Here is a 14,567-nt window from a genome sequence, read left to right as displayed (position 1 = left end):
GAGGATTTTTAGGGTAGCAAAACTACTCTGTATGATACTATAATGGTGAACATGTTATTATGCATTTGTCCAAACCAGTAGACTGTACAACACCAAGAGTGAACTGTAATGTAAACTATGGATTTCGGGTGATAATGGTGTCATTGTAAGTTCATCAGTTTTAACAAATGTACCACTCTGATGGGGGGATGTTAATAATGGAGGAGGCCATGCATAAGTGGGGGCAGGATGGGCAATCTCTGTAGCTTCTAGTTAGTTTTGCTGCAAACCTAAAATTGCTCTAAAAAGTAAAATCTATTTAAAATTCAAAAACTTTTGGGCCTCAACAGACTTTTTTTATAAAAAAAAGTGAAAATGTAATCCACAAAATGGAAGAAAATATGTGTAAATAATACATTTGACTAAAAACTTGTGTTCATAATATATAAAGAACTTTTACAAATGAACAACAAAACCAGCACATATAGTCCAATTTAAAAACGGGCCAATGATTTGAGTAGATACTTACCCATAGGAGATATACAAACGGCCAATAAGCACATTAAAAGATGCTCCATATCATTACCCATTAGAGAAAAGATAAAACCACAGTGCCATACCACTTCACACCCACTAGGATTGCTAAAACAAGGTAGACAATAACAAATGTTGCCAAGGATGTGGAGAAATTGACAGTTAAATGCATTGCTGGTGGGAATATAAAATTTTGTAGCCACTTTGAAAAGCAGTTTGGCAGTTCCTCAAAATAGGATACATAGAGTTACCTTTGTGACCCTTGATTGTCAGTATTGAGGCTGTATCTCTTAAGGGAGATTTTATGTTTGGTTCTTTTAGGTGTTTTAGAGGAGTATTACAAGTTAGGTACTATTTTTTATTTTTTTTTTTTTAAAAATTTTTTTTTTTAAAGATTTTATTTATTTATTTGAGAGAGAGAGAATGAGAGATAGAGAGCACGAGAGGGAAGAGGGTCAGAGGGAGAAGCAGACTCCCTGCCGAGCAGGGAGCCCGATGCGGGACTCGATCCCGGGACTCCAGGATCATGACCTGAGCCGAAGGCAGTCGCCCAACCGACTGAGCCACCCAGGCGCCCCTAGGTACTATTTTTTATGTTGATATCTCAAATTTCTGGACCATGATACAGGCCTGTATACATTCTCCAACAGTAGAGCTGATATTGTTTTTTTTTTTAATTTAAATTCAATTAATTAAGATAGAGTATATTATTAGTTTCAGAGGTAGAGTTCAGTATTCATCAGTCTTACATAATACCCAGTGCTTATCACATCATGTGCCCTCTAGAGCTGGTATTTTTTTTTTTAATTTCTTTTTTTATTTTTTTAAAGATTTATTTGAGAGAGAGAGAACATGAGCATGTGGGGGGAGCGGCACAGGGAGAGAATCCTTTAAGCAGACTCCCTGCTGAGTACAGAGCTCAGTGCAGGGCTTGATCTCATGACCCATGAGATCATGACCTGAACCCAAACTAAGAGTTGGTCGCCCAACCTACTGAGCCACCCAGGTGCCCCTATTTTTTTTTTTTTTTTAAGATTTATTTGAGAGAGAGAGAAAAGGGGGAGAAGCAGAGAGAGAGGGAAAGAGAGAATCTCAAGCAGCCTCCCTGCTGAGCATGAAGCCCAATGCAGGGCTGGATCCTAAGACCCTGCCCTGAGCTGAAATCAAGAGTTGGTCGCTTAACTGACTGAGCTACCCAGGCGCCTCTGTTTTTTGTTTTTTAAACCTAAGGTATAGACTGGGATTGAAAATAGATAATATTATGATTAAAAGTTGGAGATTTGGTATTTTTTTTAGCTTCCTCTTTCTCTGAAAAACATTTTTTTTTTTTTTTTTTTTTTTTTAAAGAAAGGCAGACTGCCACATGCAGAGCCTCATTTGGTTGTGTCTGGAGTCTTGGAAGCTTGACTACCCTTTGTTCTCCTACAAATGGACCTTGAGAGTTTGTTTGGAGGTTCTAACAGGGGAGTGCAGGTATTTGTATACCTTTGACCCAAGAGTAGTCCTTCTCAATCGGGGAAGGTCGTTCTCTTTGACCCAGTCTCAGCTTGGGGAGTAATGCACATGGAGCAGTGAGGGAGGACAGCGACACTCGCCTAGTGAGCCAGATCTGCTGAATCAACCCTGGCAATCATTGAGGTGACAGATGTTGTAGCAAGATCACCCTCACAGGGCGCCTGGGTGGCTTAGTCTGTTGGGCATCTGCCTTCAGCTCAGGTCATGATCCCGGGGTCCTGGGATTGACTCCCGCACTGGGCTCCCTGCTCGCTGGGGGGTCTGCTTCTCCCTCTGCCCCTTCCTCCTGCTCACATGTGCTCTCAAATAAAGGAATAAGATCTTTTTTTAAAAAAGATCACCCTCACATCCTCTTTCTCTGAAATTTTTGAAAATTTCTGATTATAGGGGGACTCCATTATAACTACCTACATTTAGGCCCAAGGCCCTGTGTTCTGTCCTTATTTGGCCTTATTAAAACACAGCCTTGCTTTTGGTGAATAATGGATGTTTTCAATTCAGTAAAAAGCTCAGAGATGGCTCACCACTCGGGTTTTCAGTTTCCTCTTTATTTTTGGTCCCCAGAGATTTTGCTTACTTTTTTTGGATCATATATTCATTTAAAAGAATTTAAAAAATGATCCATATTTCTAGGTGTTTTATAGTGGTGGGTTTTCTTAGGAAATGTAAGTAAGCCACTATCCTGATAGAGAAGGAAGTTAAGTTAGCATTCTGTATGAGATGCCACATCACCAGTGGATATCTATGATAGTCCATCAATGGATATCTGATAAATAATATCTAATAGGTCTGAATCTTCACTACAATATTATTTTGGCCCTGTTTATCTAGATTTCTAATTTTAACATAAAGTTGAATGGATTATATAACCCTGGGTTTGAAAAAGAAAAGTTAAAAATGGGTAAGGCATAGCATGAGATGAGAACTATGTACATTTTACTGAAAAGTTACATTAAATAAAATTATGTATACTGTATTATCCTATATGGATACTATATTATGTACTAGATATTATATATCTAATATGTGTATTATGATAATAACACACACAGTAATGCTGGTTTAGTCTGCCAATTTCTCCTCATCCAGGAACTGATGAAAACACTTCAAATATAAGTAAGAAAATAGTCTTTGTTCAAACTCAGCTAGGGATCCCCTTCTTCCATTGTCCTAAGTTCTCCCCTTCATTTATCCTTCAGGCCCTTCTGTGCTGTGAGATTACTTCTTATACCAGGGACCCGAAGGCACCAGAAAATACACAGATCTTTTTTGTACTTGTTCAAAGTTCTCTATAAAATGCTTTTTATCCATTGCACTCTGCACTGTGCTCTGTAGAATCTGGTGTTGATTACTTGATAATCTAGGAATACATTCCTTCTATATTTGCTTATCTCTGAAGCTCTTTTGTCTTTTTCAAATCTTTGCCAGGTGTAATCTCTGTCCAACTGTCTCTCACCTTGTTGGTAGGAGGGGGATCTGAAACACCTCATCTTTGACAGGTGGAGACACTCCTTGACCAGGGTCTGACCTAAAATTACATTTTCTTTCTGGCTGAATGAGGGACATACAGGCCCTTCTTTTATAGAACAAGTTAACATTCTCCTTATTTGCAGAGGCTCAGAGGTGTGCTGGATAACCCATTTTATTATCCTCACTCAGTGGGCACCACAAGCTCTCAGCCTGTAGGTTCTGATGGCTCATTCAGGTCCCAGGAGCCTGGTTATTCCCACAGGAGGGAATTGATATGTTTTCTGTTGTTAATGTTTGAGAAAATCAATGCTCTGTAGCGTATATACCTACCTTAAAAAGCACAGGGAACTGAATATCTTTTCTTCTAGGTTTGACCACAGAAGGAGAACTAAGTATTAGTCCTGGTATGACTTTAAGCAACAATGTTTCTCCTATAATAGAGGGAGGATGGCAGTGAAATTTACATTTCAACCAAAAGCAAAAAGAGCAATATTTAGTCTCAGCTAACAGACTTTTCTGAAGCCCTATTGTAACTTAAGCACACTGGTGGCAGCTTTTTACTCATAAAAAATACTTGTTACAGAGCACATACCACTAAATGAACCAAATGTACAAAGTGGGGTTTTCTGTTTAAATAAATAAGCACCATTTGACATCTGGTGACAATATCTCCACAGCACCCTTTGTTCTCTTTAGCTTACATTGACGAGGTTTTAAAGTTGAGAAACTGCCCTGTTAGGAAAGGAAGCACATGAAGAAACATGACTATTAGTTTTCCTTCACTGCAAATGTCTGAAAATTTCACATCTAGAGTCTGTAGTTATTATGGGGTTTGGCGTGTGGGTGGTTGAAAATATGGTACTTGGCCTTTTGGTGCCAAACTTTCACGTAGCTTCAGCTGTCTGTATACAAAAGACATGGCAGAACGTGTTGCTTTACTTTTAATATTCGGAATTGTTCGCCTTGCCAGTGGAATAGTGAATATGTGGATGGTACTGTTGATCTTGGAGCCTGCTGCCAGTCTCATAGAATCTTAATAGATGAAGATGCTGTTAGGAACCGAGTGAGCATGTGGGTGGGGGATGGCTTAGGGAAAGTCTGCACATTAGAAAACGCTGCCCTGGACGCCATTTCCTCTTGTATCCCCTCTTTACCCTCCACATACCCAATTTTCTGTGTTTCCCCTTTACTGACTCAAATTAATGTCTTGGATTTACTCTGGCCCCTAATCCTAATGTAGGTAGAAAGTATATGACAGATTTCAAAGATCCTAAATGGCCATTCTTTGGTTGATATTTCTTTATATTTTCTTAGGTTCTGGGAAATGAAAATAAATGATCTGGAAGCCTCAGCTACTGGACAACCTTCTCTGGAAGTTGGATATCGTAAAGGCCTTGCACCTGAAGTGAGCTGTGAGTCATGAGCCGTGATCCACAGTGGCTGTTTTTCTTTCTGTCTGCATGTCTGTCTTCCTTGCTTCGCTTTCTCTTTCCTTTCCTCATGATTTTCTTCCAGCTCTGTTCCCGTTCTCTGTATTTCTGTCTTGTTAAATGGAGAGCTATGAAAGCCTTATGTCCCAGGGAAACTGTGAAGAATAATGGGGTGGCTAAGTTGTGTTATCTAGGGAAGCTGTGAAAATCACATCTTGGGAGAGTTTAAAAAAAACAGTGTCAATATGAGATGAACCTCTGCAAGGTTCTGTCTTAGGCTGGAGCTTGGGGTATAACCACTAGAGCTCAGGCTGCAACACACAGCCCATTCCTCACATCAGAGGTGAATTCCATGTATGGATTCCAGCCTAGGAAACACTAAGGGACACTGTGTCTTCTTTATTATTGGTCACATCCATAAACCTTCCTTTTCCTCCAAGAAGCCTCTCCTTCCTGTGTTTGCAGGCTTTTTTTTTCTGGAGTGGGTTTGATATATGATCATTAAGAAGGAATACTTAGTACTGTGAAAACAAGGGCTTCTTATGGTTTCCATCATTGTGCAGCAAATATTTATTGACTCTCTCCTGTGGACTTGCCTATCAAGCACTGGGGTCGGGGCTGGTGATGTAAAGAAAAGGAAGATGGATTTCTTTCCCCTGAGATGCTTACTGTCTGGGGGACGTAATTTGCGACTTTGCAGGATTTGTGGGGTCCAAAATGAAAACCCGGAGCTCTTTGCTGAGAAGTTATTAAGAAATTCACTATTTGACAGTAGAGCACTAAGCCAAGCACCCTTCTGAGCATGGGGCTCTGCGAGCCTGTGCAGGTAGAACGCCATGAGGCTGGCTGGGAGTGGGGGAGAGAAATGACTCATGTTGATACCGGGCTGGGTGAAAGGGCCCAGGGGAGCTCTGTACAAAGTCTTCTGGTGGCACTGGGGAGGGAGGGGTTCCCCCCAACTCAAGGAGGAGTGAGACTTCCTAGTCTTCCCTCTCAGAGGTTTCCCTTCTTATCTCAGTGTCACTAATGGACTTCTGAAATAATGTATTTCTCACTCTTTCTCTGGGACACAATCACCAACAGTTTTGTCTTGCCAGACTGAGCGTACTTTTTGATATGGAAATCCTTCCTTGTTCTGCCAAAAAAAAAAAAATTAAGTCATCGTACTGTAAAAACGAACACACAACAATAAAATAATATTTTAAAAGAGTGAGGAAAATAAAGCAAAGATAATGTAAGCATAGGAAGAATAAATAAAGGCAGTAATGAGAGAAATATGCATTCTATGGGATGCTTTACATTTGCTAGAGATTGGCTGCAAAGTTAATTTTTTAAAAAATTGTGGTAAAGTAAACATCCCATAAAATTTACCATTTTACCTATTTTAAAGTGTGTAGTTCAGTGACACTAAGGACATTCACATTGTTCTGCAACCATTGCCTCCATCCATGTCCAGAACTTTTTCATCATCCCAAACTGAAACTCTGTACCTGTTAAACAATAACTTCTCATTTCTCTCTCTCCAGCCCCTGGAGAAGTAAAATTACCATTTTACTTCTCTCTATGAATCTGAGTACTTTAGATATCTTATAGGAGTGAAATCATACAGTACTTGTGCTCTTCTGTGACTGGCTTCATTTAGCATATGTAGTCAAGGTTCATCCACGTTGTAGCCTGTGTGAGAATTTCACTACTTTTCAAGGCTGAGTAACATTCTATTGTATGTATATGCCACCCTTTGTTTATTCATTCATCCATCAATGGACACTTAGGTTACTTCCACCTCTTGGCTGTTATGAATAATACTGCTATCAACATGGGTGAACAAATATCTGTTTGAGTCCTTGCTCTCAATTCTTTTGGATGTATACCCAGAGTGGAGTTGCTGGATCATATGGTAGTTCTATGTTTAATATTTTGGGGAATAGCAAATTTAGTTTTGAGGTTTCTAGCCGTCTTCTCAAGAAAGGAAGCATAATAAATTATATAATTCCCAGTGCTCTCAAGGTGAACACGGACCAGTTGTTTGTGAGACTAGAAAAAACTTTCTCCCACGGGTACTTAAGAAGAAGGTGCTCTGTGTTTCGATGAGCGACAGGATCTATAATCGCCTCAGAGTAAAGATAACAGTGTGTTTCCGGGGGCTGTTCAGTGCAGATGATGGCACAGTGCCAAAGCACAGGTCGGTGATGCAGACCATGAGGTCAGGCTTGGAGTGGGGCTGGATCCTCTTAGGATGGAAATTCAAAAGAAGAAAATGGTCAGCAGGGGAGAGAGAAATTAAGAAACACATCTAAGGGAAAAGGGAGTTTTCTTTAAGAAAACATTCTGAGCACTTTGCAATTTAGAAAGGAGCATTTTTTCCACCCCAGGATAAACTGTTCTTTATTTCTCTCTGTAGCAAACCATATTGCTGATTAACCACTGCTTTCGTAAACTGTAAGTGGGCCATTCAAGCTGCCTCACCGCCGCTTAATGTCCTGTACTGAGCTTGCTCTTCCCGCATTCCCCACCTAGTGTTTTGTTTTTATTAGAAATTCACCTTGCCTTGTCTACTGAGGGGAAGGAAAAGGGAAATCACACCCTAGAGCTCGGTGAGCCCATAAAATGGCAGGGATTCCTGGAGAAGGCTGCCCTGAACCCCAAGGCCCTGGCTGCCGGCGCTATAATGAAATGCATGACTACGGAAGACAATAATAATTGCAGCAACGGCTCATTCCAGCTCCCGGATGATTTGGTGCTGTCAGGAGTGTGCTGTCCTCTGACATCCCAGGAGGCGAACGGCACCAGTGACTGCAGGCCCTGATTGGGGCAGTGAAATATTGCTGGCAAAAATTAAAAGGTCCCTGTGTCAAAATAATTCATGATATGCATATCTTCCATTCTGATGAAACGGCTGATATCCGGATTAGCAAGATAATAAAACTGATCAGGCTACAGTTAAACAATTTAAGTTGGAGAGCTGTTCATTTTGTAGGTGTCACTTGTCAGATCAAGGGGTCAAAGCAGAATGAAAGGCTCTCCCCGGTAACCTTCCGATGATGTGGATCTGGAATGTTCTTCATGATTTGTCCAAAGTTTTCATCATCGGGCTGCCGAGTAGCATTACTGCGGCAGGCTGTGTTCTGACATTCAAATCCCCGGAATGACAGGTTATTAGGAGAGGAGAACTGGCTCTACATACATTAAGCGCCATATCTCTGACCTGTAATGTGAACTGATAGTGATATTGTAATTGAGTGAGTCTGAAAAAAAGGAGGGGGGAGTCTTTATTAAAACATGGGAATAGAAAGGAAAGCATTTATATTTCTGATGATTTGTGGGTTTGTAAAATAAGCTTTTTGGTGATGATTTATTTTCCATTTCTAGAAGGCTGAGTGGTGTGCATAGTGTTTATTTGGTGTAACAGTTATTAAACTAAGATAACACGAACTCTCTCAGCCTCTCTCCACATGCCGAGCAGGCACAGATCAAAAGAGATTTGTTCTATTAAATGCAGTAGCTTTAAAATGAACAAAATGGACCCAGGTACAACCCGAGGCCAGGACGACTCCTCAGGATGTTTGCCTTATAGCTCTGGCTTCATGCACTGCTCTGCCTAAGGCTGAGCTCTCTCTCCACGAGCCCAGCCAAGGAGGCTAGGCGGCCTCCCTTACTGGTGTCAGAGACTCCATTGTGGGATGGTGGCAGGCACTGGCAAACTAATTTAATGTGCATTAATGGGATCTTAGGTGATACCTTTCAGCTTTCTTATGAAATACCCTAGTCTTAGGGAGTGAGACAGGCAAATGACTGAATTCAGTGGTGGCTGTGGGTCCCCGGAAAGAGCATGACTCTTTGGTGACCATAAAGAGACTCAGTGGGTAGGGGTGCCTGGGTGGCTCGGTCGGTTGAGCGTCTCAACTCTTGGTTTCAGCTCAGGTCATGATCTCGGTCAGAATCATGGGATTGAGCCCCACATCGGGCTCTGTGCTTGGTAGGGAGTGTTCTTGGGGTCCTCTCTCTCCCTCTCCCTTTGCCCCTCCCCGCCCCCTAAAATAAATAAATAAATCTTTAAAAATAAAAAAGAAACTCAGTGTTGTGTATGTGTGTGTGTGAGAATATATACATGTTTGGGATCTTCTACTGATTTCATAGGGTAAGGATTGCCCAGAGAAAGTTCTAATAATATTAGCACTGTACCAGGCATTGGGAAACTGAGGTTCTGGGTTGAATTTTAGCAGTGACACACTAAGTGACCTTGGGCAAATTAACCAGCACCTCCATCTGTAAAATGCAATAATAGTTGTCATGATGCTGAGGTAAGGGAGAAATGACATGATGGGCATGAAAGCCATTATAAACTACAGTACGAACATAAAATATTTTTATTAAACTAAGAATAGGACTGACACGTGTTTAGCCCTATGCAGATGTTAGGGGTTATTATATCTACATTTTTTGAATATAATTGTAGGAGCCTTAATGCAGATGCTTCAATATTTGAAGTATATTCTACAAAAATACCCCCCCATGAAATATGGTAACTTAGAATATTTTGGAAGCAGTTATGTTCAGTCTCTGTTTAGTTCTCAGTATTATAATAATCACCTATTTTTCATTTTATGAATTTTGTGTGTGTATGTGTATAAAAGTTTCACTGCAGAAGAGGCATCAAAGCCTTCCCCAAAATCGAAGCTAGTGAATATTGCTCTTCTCGTTTTACAGATGCTGGTATAACAAGGTGTTCAGAAATGCCAGTAGTGAGTCAGCAAGAGAGAGAGTAGAGGCAAGGATGATCCAGGATTTCTGGCTTAAGAAACTGGGTGAATGATGGTGACGTTTTTAGAAATAATGAATGCTGGGAGAGGGACAGTTTCTGGGAATAAAAAATAAGAGTTCTGTTTAGGACAGATCAAGTTTGAAATGCCTATGATGTTATGTGTTTTCCTGCTATAAGTTGAAGGATAGTATCCCTGAATGATTTACTTTATATATTAACATAGGAGAAGTGTTATAAATTAATTAACTTATAAATGTTATAAATGAATTTTAGTTAAGTAGATAAATTACAAAAAATAAATCAAGGAGTTGCTTCAATCCAATAAACACATCGATGTATAAGGCCCTGTGTATAAAGAATACATAAGTAGCTTCTCCATGTGAGAAAAAAATACAATAGTAGAGAGTAGTGATCATTGTGGGTGAGGGTAATTGAAGAATGCTTCCTGGAGGAGGTTAGTTTAGAAGGAGACCAAGGAAGATGGGTTGATGAATGGGAAATACAGGGCATTTCAGAGGAGAAAACATCATCAATAACTACTTCAAATATGCATCTGGATGGAGCCTATCAAAATCTGAATTTCTCATTTAACAAGTAGAGTAAATGGTAAGTAGAGACAGAAGCAAAACTGAAATAATGGAAGAGCAAGAAGAGCTAGTATTTTAGGAATAGCTGTGTGGAGTGATGTCTGTGTGAATTCATGTATACTGGATACTTTTTCAAGGTCTGTCAGGAACTGTGAGTCAAGGACAGGTGAATGAAGCCAGGTTACAAATTCAATGAGCAAACTTAACTCTTACACACATATAAAAATTGATCAAATATAAATTACGAATTCATTTCTGGATGGAAAGTAATCCCAGGTACTGGGATCTTGGATAGCCAGAGGCCAACTCTCTACACCTGTTTATGATGTGTATGCGCGGCTCATGTTTGGCCACCGGGGTGCCTCCCAGTCTGGTGATATAGGAGAGACAGGAGAATTGAGAGTGAAAGTGTTTGGATAAACACTGCTGGTAAATAAAATATTTTGTGCCAGTCCATTTACAGATTTGTCTGAGGCTACTGAGTAGCTGGAAGTAGTTTTGCTACGTCCTAGGCTAATTCACACATTGGGAAGATCTGGCTCAGTCTAAGCTACTTATATCAGTGTAGATATTTTGATTTATTAAGCCAAAGGACTTGTTAGTAGCAGGTATGAGAGGGTCAGTCTGTCATCTTGTTCCCAGTTTTGGGGGCATTTTAGACAGATGTTAATTTAGGGTTAAGGGCTGGCCTTACATGAGATGTCCAATGAGTATGATTCTACTATACTTGTAATTTGAAAAATAATATATCAGAATTGGTTTTTATGTGTTTAGGAAGGGTTGTCAATGTCTATTGTGCAGGACATTGTAAGAGAGAGTGAAAGAAGGGAGGGACAGATGACTGATGGTATCACCTAGTCTTGCTGCGGCTGAGGTCTTCCATAGGAGGACCCATTCTATTATTGGATATCCAGTTGGTGTTTTTCAAAAGAAGTGGTTAATCTTGTTACCACCTGTAACAGCTGAATTGAGACAGAAATCTTCCTGAAGTGATATACTCCAGTGCTTATTTACAGATAATCATAATTCCATAAAAGGTAAAAGAGAAGTTGAAAATTAAATTTGGTCAACTCTTTGTTTATGTTGGAAGTATACGTAAAAGAAAACTTCAACTTAAATGTCTTGCCAGAACCAGGACAGATAACATTGTCTTATACAGGGTCTGTAGTGTTATTTGCATACTTGCATGCTGAAATTATTTTTCATTTTCAAAATAATATTTACTCCCTTGGAAGTCTTCGGTTTAATAAATACACATGGCTCTTGGTTCAGATGTGGGAAATATTTAATCAGCTGTTCATTGTTGATCAGAAACTTTGGGGTTATATTGATAAAATGTTTACAAACTCCTATACCATAGATCTAAAATGTTTCAGGATTTCCCAGTATGGGAAGTCAAAGTGGAGAGCATCCTGGGAAGACCTAATTTAGTTCTAAGGAATTCCCTTAAACGAGACCTGTGGGCTGCTTTTTTCACCTTCCATCTTTTGTTGACACAGTATTCTTGGCCTTTATTTTTAAAATTTCTTTACCTTTATTATCATTACTCTATTTTATTTAGTCCCATAATAGATAGAAGGAAACACTTCTAAATATGTATCCTCCACTTAAGAGAAAGAGAGTGAACTAGGAGAGAGAGCTGGGGCTGTTTAGGATTGTAGTTTATAACAGTCTGAGGGACGATATGGTCTAACTTAATTTCATAGGGATCATCTTTATTCTTATATTTCTTTATTGAAGAATTTGTATCATTTCAAACAAAATAAATGAGGTACCTCTGCTGCCTTCCTAATGGGAGGCATTACAGTTTGGTGGAATGGAGCACGTGCTCTGAACCCAAATCTCCGTACCATAGCTGTGTGATTTTTGGATGGGATACTTAGATCTCATTGTGCTTCAATTTCTCCATCTGTGAAATGAGGAACAGTAATAAATGGTAAATCATCTCATAGGGTTAGTGCAAGGGTTAAATTAGTTATTTAATGCACAGCGCTGACTAGTGTTGGCTAGTACTATTATTTTTCACCATTTTCTATAGTGAGCTCATTACCCTCACTGGCTCTTGGTGAGATAGGACTTCACTTTTTTCTCTCATTCCTTTGAAATTTAGGGGCCCATGCCAACTATTATCTTTATTGTGTGTTTGGAGCTTTATAATTTAACACGTTGTTTAGCAGGACTGCTAAACATCTCCTTAAGGCACCAAAATAGAAGTTTTCCTATTGATCAAACTCTAGGAGGGGTAGGTGAGGTGGTGAGGACTGGGAAGGAAGATGGCCCCCAAAGGGAGGAGGAAGCCAGTAGGAGAGCTAGGGACTGGAAGCAAACTTCAAAGGGAGCTACCCCCTTGCTGTGCTCTGCTAGGCATCTGTCCCCACGTGCTCAGATCTGGCCAAGTTGCTCTCTGGGTCCTTCCTTCTCCAGGAGCAAGTGGACAATATATGCATGTGATTCTGCGTCTCGCCTACAGGGGGCAACACCGCAGCTCTGGTCATTTCTACGTATCCTCATGTCCCCTCCTATTTCCTTTCTGAAATACATTGTTTTTACAGCCCATCTAATTTGGCTGTAAGCTCGGCCAGTCTCGCTGTCATTTTAATATATATTATTTCAGTTTTTCACACAATCTGTAATTTATTTTATTGACTTTCTAATAAATAGGGGGGCAAAGCTCTTATTTCCATATGGACTGTGCATTTTGGAGAAGCTTCTCATGGCTCGGTACTGGAGCAAATCCACTCTGGCTCATTTTCATCCCTCCCATTTGAGGTTTATGTGTCTCTTCTCTCCTAATTTTTCATTAGAATATAGTAATAGTCTGAGGAAAGGGTGATCTGATATGTGATATATTTCATTATGTTCTTATGGTAAGGGCAGCATCTACAGTGGGAGAGCATCACTAAGTTTTCGGCACGGTAATTTATTCCGCAGCATTTAAATGCTGTAATTTTCACACGGAGGCACATGCTGCCACATCTATCTTCCCCTGGACCAGTCTGTCTTGCTCTTTCCTTTTCATCTGTTTTGTTTTTGCATATTTTTTTCATAAATTCGACAGATGGCCTCTTGATGAATCCTTGATAATACTGTCATGTAAAGCAGCTAAGACTAGAAATCATCTCGCAACAATTTTTCATTGCAAAGGGAAAATTGAACAGAGACAAACATCGCTAAGTCCATAACAACAGCCACAAAATATCCACTTCGTGTAAATAAAGAGGACAGGCTTGCCCCCTTGTGCTTCCACACAAATGCTAGCGTCCTTTGAAAGTCCTCTGAATATTTCATGTTGTGTTTCGATCCCCCTTCAAGCCTCAGGTTGGTTGAGGTTTGTGGGTTTTCATATTCTGAACATTCGCACAGCCTCATGCCCCCTCTCTTCCCTGAGCCCCTCCTCCCAGGGCTTGGTAATTGTGGATCAGGTGAAGTTTGCGTCCCCTCATTTCAAGGTCATGCACCAGTAGGACCATTTTCCTGACTCAGAGGGCACGTAATTTCACAGCCGTGTACTCCTCATTAATCCCCCCGAGTGGGGGCTTGGGAAGTTCCAGATCACAGGTTTGTTTTTGTCTTGTTCTCTGACTCAATGCTTCACAAAGGGATTAGATTAACCCCTTTGATTGTATTTGTGTCTCACTGCCTCCTGTTTGAAATAAAGTGATTTCTGCCACCTTCTCTCCTGCCCCCATAGCCCACCCTTTCCCATTTCCTGTCCTCATATTTTTTTCCCTCTCATTTAATGAATAGGTTGCAGTTCATTAAAGAGAGATTTGTGGCAAATACAGGGAATTGTTCATTTATGGTAGTAATTACGGCTTTCTTTTCAGATAGACATATATATGTATGTATATATTTTTCCATTCTCTTTCAGAAGCCCGTTGATATAGTCTCCAGGATTATCACAAAGATGAAAATGTGTTGTCCAGTGGGTGTGAATTGAAGTCCCTCCGGGTTTGAATTCTTATAGTTCCTAAAAATTAGAATGTCCTGAAACTAGAACATTAATTTGTTTCTCTGCACTGTTGGCTTCTAGGATGGGTAGGCACACGATCTCAAGTAAGGTCTTGCCTCATTTAAAAATGGCTCCTTTCTATGGACTCTGAGAAACAAACTGAGGGTTCCAGAGGGGAGGAGGGTGGGGGGAATGGGATAGCCTGGTGTTGGGTATTAAGGAGGGCACGTACTGAATGGAGCACTGGGTGTAATACGCAAACAATGAATCATGGAACACTGCATCAAAAACTAATGATGTAATGTATGGTGATTAACATAACATAATAAAAAAAAATT

At 40.2% G+C, this 14,567-nt stretch overlaps 1 long non-coding RNA gene across 2 annotated transcripts; it reads left to right on the top strand.

The window, feature by feature from the left end:
* Window positions 1-4,606: 4,606 nt before the first annotated feature.
* On the top strand, window positions 4,607-14,328 carry LOC113938690. Of its 2 annotated transcripts, none has more exons than XR_003524948.1 (3): window positions 4,607-4,734; window positions 4,813-4,910; window positions 14,149-14,328. It is a non-coding gene; the product is annotated as an uncharacterized LOC113938690 (long non-coding RNA). The 2 variants fall into 2 exon arrangements; XR_003524952.1 differs by lacking the exon at window positions 14,149-14,328 and adding an exon at window positions 7,463-7,759.
* Window positions 14,329-14,567: the final 239 nt, after the last annotated feature.

Source organism: Zalophus californianus, chromosome 4 (assembly GCF_009762305.2).
Source record: "Zalophus californianus isolate mZalCal1 chromosome 4, mZalCal1.pri.v2, whole genome shotgun sequence".
NCBI classification, from domain to species: domain Eukaryota; kingdom Metazoa; phylum Chordata; class Mammalia; order Carnivora; family Otariidae; genus Zalophus; species Zalophus californianus.
The sequence above is the reverse complement of the archived record's forward strand: the minus strand, read 5'-3'. Positions and strand labels throughout refer to the sequence as shown.